The following is a 6,000-nucleotide window of genomic DNA, read 5'->3' as shown; positions in this document are numbered from 1 at the left end:
CATCCGCATGCAAGACATCGTTCTGTGATTGCAGAAACAAAACCAGGTGGCTTAAACAGACCAGTAAGATTTGATTTGCAAATATCTTCTGATAATAACTGGGAATGATAAATCCATTTATTATGATTTAATAAATGAATCTGGAATTTACCCACCTAGGGAGCTTATAGGACTGATAGGGCAAGTCAGGATTTGTGACACCTGGATGCAGCTCTCTGCTTGGCCATGAGCCTCCGGTGTGAATTTACCCAGAAAACGCTTCCTGCACACAGGATAATGCTGTACAAAGCAGGCGTGTGTATAAAAAACCTAGAAACTAGCCTGCTTTCCAGGATCCCAGCCAGTTAAGTCTACCTCCTCTCAATCTTGCCATAGCGTTGTACTCAGTCACATAAACACACCCACAAAGCTCCAGTCCCACATCTGTAAAATACCACTAACGATATTTCCTCTCCCTTGCACGGCTGCTGTGAACATTCAGACGTGAATCGATCCGCAGTGCCCGAATGCTAACGTACAAGAAAGCCATTAAAAATCCCAAACGCAGACACATGGTTTCTATAATAAATCTATTTCAATCTAAACTTCTCATGCAGGTCACTAAATCTGTGCCTATAATATTGGGAGTGTGCTGGCTAACTGGCCACAAGCTATACAAAAGCCTTTTCTCTCCAAGTTCAATCAAAAGGACAACAGCATATGACAGAGCCCTTGTATCTTTTGGTATTTTAGCCTGTCACAGCAGGGACCTCCTGCAGCGCTAGGAAAAGAGGGGTTTTCTGCTGGCCAAGCTAAAGCTAACAAAAATACCTAATGAGTAGAGGAGCTGAGCAGCTCATGCATTTAGCCTTGTCTGAAGTAGCGTGTGCATACGGAATGCGGGCATGAAAAATTAATGCCGGAGCTGCTATCAGATATACTGTCAAGTGACTGGTTGGACTGAAAAAAATACTATTTTTGGTAACTATTTTTACTTCAATTGAAAATATTTGGGGGAGAAATTATCCCATTCCCCCACACCCCCATTTTCTCTCTAGAACAGGGGAAAGGAAATCCTGCACTACAGCCTGAACACTGCCAGTGACTGGTGTCCTGCAAGCTTCTGGTCTGACCCTTCCTCTCTCTAGCACTGGTTTCTCTCCCTGCTAACCTCCATCCCTCTCAACCACACCACAGTTTCCCAGCCATCTGAGCTACTCTCTCTCCAGCTTCCCATCACAGACCCCACTGAACTCTCGAGGGGAGGAAAATGGGGTGGAAGATGTAGCTAAACCTCTGGAGAAGGACACAGTGAGTTAGAGAAGCCCTGCCCTGTCCCAGGAGAGGAGGAACCGAACGTGCTGGAAATGCATATGAGGGTGATGGAGATTAGGACACAGCATACACTGGGGTTTGGGAACGCCCTGGGTGGCACTGGAGCGGAGGAGCGTTCCCTGGAGAGCTGCAGGTGGGAGAAGTGTGCAACAGTATGTTCACACCAATATTACCTGAGATTTCTTTTGGCATGGAAAGTATTCCTTACTGTTGCTCTGAAATATAAAGTGCATCCCTGCAAATGAATAAATTGAAAAAAACCTTAAAATGTCAAATGGTACCTACCAGCTGAAAGTGATAGTCACTTCCCACAGGAAGAATGAAGGTAGAGCAGACCTTTCCTCTGTGATGGCACCGAAGATGTAGGGACAAACAGACAACAATACACCCATCCAGATGTTACTCTATGTTGCATGCTTCAGAAGAAACTTCAGAGGCAGCTAGGAGAGGTAAGGCATAACTGACTTTTGGGCTGGAAAGGATGGCTATGCACAGGCCAAGGAAAGCAGCTGGAAAGGTACAGTGATGATATAAGCACTGGGTAATCCTTGTTCTTCTTCTCCAGGACAATCCTAGCCTACAGGCTTGATGACATACAATTTCCATGATTAAGTATCTGTTAATTAAACAGACAATACATCATTACTAAATGCAAGCTGTTTTAACTCTTAAGGAGGCTAGAGCTGCTGTCCTTCCAAACAGAAGGATGCTTGTTTTGGATTCCTAAACACACATTTCGTGAAAAAATGTCCAGTTTGATTATGAGTGTCACATCTCATTAGAGAAGTGGTGGGGTTTATTTATTTGACCTTCAAGCAAAGCTGAAGAGGGAGCTGCAGCAAATGCACAGATATTAAAGGAAATGTCCTTTGAAAGAAGTGTCTGTTAGCCTTACCTGTGTAAAACCTGCATCTGAAAATCCAATATTTAACCAAAGCCTTCTGTAATTAGGAAACTCGGTTCCGTGATCTTTAATCAAAAGCGGAGTATCATTGATGAATTACCTGCTTCAATAACTCTGTTCTATTACGAAGCAGGAAAACTGCCCTTGTTGAGGTATACGGAGGTGTCTTCATTTTTAAACTTGAATAAAACTCAGGACACCGAATAAACACTCGGGAGTTTTAGGAAAATTTTCGGGACTTTCTTCTATTTGCATGACTAGTGACTGCAAATCTGTTTAAAACTATCTTAACCATCATCTACAAATCCATCACAGACAGTCTGAGCTTATTAGGGAATTAGTTGTTCACCACCACTTCGTGCCGACATTCTGATTTTCAGTATAAATGTGCACGCAGTGAGAAGGTTCAACAGGTGCACTATCGGGTCAGATCCTAATTAATGTACGTGTCATCACGCAACAGGCAAGTTTTAAATAATGCAGAGCTCAAAGCAGTAAAACTACGTAAAAGCAAAGCCTGGAAACAAAACTTGTTGTTTCATTAAACTTAAAATACAATTTGACTCTGTCATACCAATGTATATGAGCTATCTGCATTAAATTGTGTTTAATTTAACTCTAGAACTATAGGGCCCAATTAAAAATAATGAGGCCTGTCTCCAACTGTCAGGCTCAATTAGAGATAATGGGAACTGATAGCTCCTGGAATAGATTCATTTTTGTCTGATAGACGAACTGGGGCAGGGGTCTTGGCAGGGGTCATTGGAATAGACCCGGCAACAAAACATCGGTCATTCAGGCTTAAGGAGCCTTAAGGAACCTAGTTATTAAATAAGGAAGTAGGAAGTAAATCAAATCCAAAAGCACATGAATAACCCCAACAGATTCTTTTTTCTGTTACATCCCCATATATTGCAATTCACCTAACCATTAAACTGCCCATTCTAAACCCACAAAATATATAATGCATAAAGGTTAAATCTACGTGACAAGACGAAAGAAAAGCTAGAAAAGCAAGTCCCCAGCTTCACAGTCCTGTGCCAATTTTCAGACGTGCGGCAGGATCAATATTTTCCTTAGGTAATGTTCCAAAGACTGTAGCAAAATTGCTGAGCTTTTATTTCACATAAGTGCTATAAAAATAAATCTGGGAAAGACAAATTGAATGTATCAAGAAACCTAGCTGTCCTGATAGATGTTACACATGATGAGCAGATCACTTCCTATTCAGCCTCAGCAATAAAAGTAGGAAAAATCTGTCAGCTTTTGCTAAGCACTTGCAAAGATGTAATCGAACAGTTAGAAACATTCTGCAACGCGCCCGAGAGAAATGAAACCATTTGTCCTTGAAGAAACATGAATGGGCCATGCGGTGCCTGACAACTTTTAGGCACTAGACAGTAGCTGTCATTGTGGATGAGTAATTAATCCTGAACCGAGGGGAGATGTGGAGCCCTGTTGACTGTTTATTCGGCTAGAATGACAGCCAGCGTCTGTTCGCACCGCTTGGACCCCGCCTGGAATTGGTAACCTCTCCCGGGCAAAGCTTCCCCGTGCATCTATTGTCAACAGCAATGACTCTGAAGTTCGTGTTGGGCAATCCTGACGGCCGTGCCTTGGCTCGCCTTTTGTTTCTCTGGGAAGACACTTTTTTAATCTAATGATATCTTTCTCAATGTCTAACGATGCTCGTGCAACGTGCCGCCAATGGCAGTTTATCCTCTGCTCCCCTCCCCCCTTACACGTACAGGCCTGCAAAGTCCTGCTTTGCATTTTAAATCTGTTCTCTGTGGCTCTCGAGGAAAGAAAGAATAGTTGAGCACTTGAGCTTCTCTCCAGCGTGACTTATTCTGACAGAATGTGCACATTTATAATTTGACCCATTATTTTTTTTCACACTTCCCTGCTAAGAACCTCACAAGGGGACTCTCTATGGTCCCATTAGAACAACAGGAACACATCCTTGCTAAAACACAACACAGAGTTACTGGCAATACAGAGGACCAATGCTGTTCCCTTCCTCCAGCATCTTCTCTTGGTGGAAAGCACCCAGGGTCAGTCACCAGAGGCGCTGGGTGACAACCTGCGCGACCTGACCCATGCATCTGCTCAATGGCTACGCTCAGATGGGAACCAACCTAGGCAGGCAGATCTTTGGAGTCTGAGCCATGACTATCTCTGCCTCTAGGTAACACTCAGAAGAACAGGACATGGATTTCAATCACAATTCTCAGAAACGACACAGTTTTACAAAACGAGTATAAAAATGTATATATTTCCTCTAGTTCAAACCACATCCAGCTCATGTCACGCACCACGTGGGACAACAGAAGGACTGAGGTTTTGGGGAACTCAGTTATTTGTAACAGGTGTCACCTGCACTCAGTACAAAAACTGCTCTTAGGATGCACAGCTGTGAGTCTGTGTGGGAATTCAGGGGTACGAGTACAAGGCCAGGTGTACATACCCATATGTACATGAGGTGCTGACTGTGGAAGATAACTAAAAACCTCCAGAGGGATCTCTGTGGCCTTGTACCCACACACCTGTATATACACACGTACACACCTGTATATATATATGCACACACATACTCCTGTATTTTAACCCCCCAAAAGCATCATTGAATAGATATTAATTGTTGCTTCTTCAGCTGGAAGAATCAAATGTTTTGCTAACTTCATTCTCACTTGAGCCCTGTGGCTTGGGTCAATGCCAAGAGGTATATTCTGTGAAATTCTCATACCCCTCTGTCCTGACCTCATCCTGAGGTGTCTCTCCCCTCTCCAGCTGAGGAGAGGAGTGATGGAGCAGCTTTGGTGGGCACCTGACGTCCACCCAGGGCCAACCCACCACAAGCCACAACCCTGACAACACTTGTGAGAGTGCTCAGGGTGTGACAAACTGACAAAAGCCAGGAAAAGCAGATTCAGTGCAGGGACTTCGTGTTCACGTGACACTGAACTATTTTCCTTTTTACCTGAGGGCACAGTGCCATAATCTAGAATTGCCTGGAATGTTAAATTAGATACTTAGCTTCACAGAAGGACATGTAGTGCTCAGGCTCATGTGCAGGAAAGTGCTGAAATAATCCACACAACTGGCAACCAGTAAGGATGAGAACGAACACATCAAGCTTCCAAGTTGGCCAGGCACAACATTCTGATGCTGAGTAAAAGAAGAAAAAAAAAATAATCAGTTCTCCATGCAGCTTGCAAAACGGTGCTAAAATCCTGTTACACAGCACTGAAGTGAAAGCAAAGCCAAAGGCCACCTGCTAGATTTCAATTTCCATGTATCAAATCCTACGCAGAAGATAATTTTATTTATGGCTAGTTCTGCCTCTCTCACGAAACCAGAGATTCTTTTGACTCCAATGGCCAGGACGACCCTTGGTTCCTTTTCAATTTCACAATAAAATCAGCTCACTGTAGCTTGACGGTGTAATCTTTCTCCAAGGGCTCAGAACGGGTACGCCTGACTTTCTTCAGCAGGTGCATCCCCTGAATCGATTTCTGTTGCTCCACAGAACGCCCTTAATTTGGAATAAAAAGTGAGATGTTGCTATCACTTAAATCTGAAGGCTGTCACCACTAGAATAATCAGGCGTTTATCTTACACTGCTATTTGAAGAGAATTCCAAATACAAAGAAACTCAGCAGGCAGTCGATGAATTCCCCCCGGCCCCATCTTAAAAAAAAAAAAAGAAAGACCCTTACAGGGAAAGAAAGAGACACATAATTCATCTTGAAGATACCAGAGATTTTCTTTTTTCCTGTTGA

The sequence above is a fragment of the Chlamydotis macqueenii genome, chromosome 17 (genome assembly GCF_036417535.1).
Source record: "Chlamydotis macqueenii isolate bChlMac1 chromosome 17, bChlMac1.mat, whole genome shotgun sequence".
NCBI lineage: Eukaryota > Metazoa > Chordata > Aves > Otidiformes > Otididae > Chlamydotis > Chlamydotis macqueenii.
Note: the sequence above shows the minus strand (reverse complement) of the source record.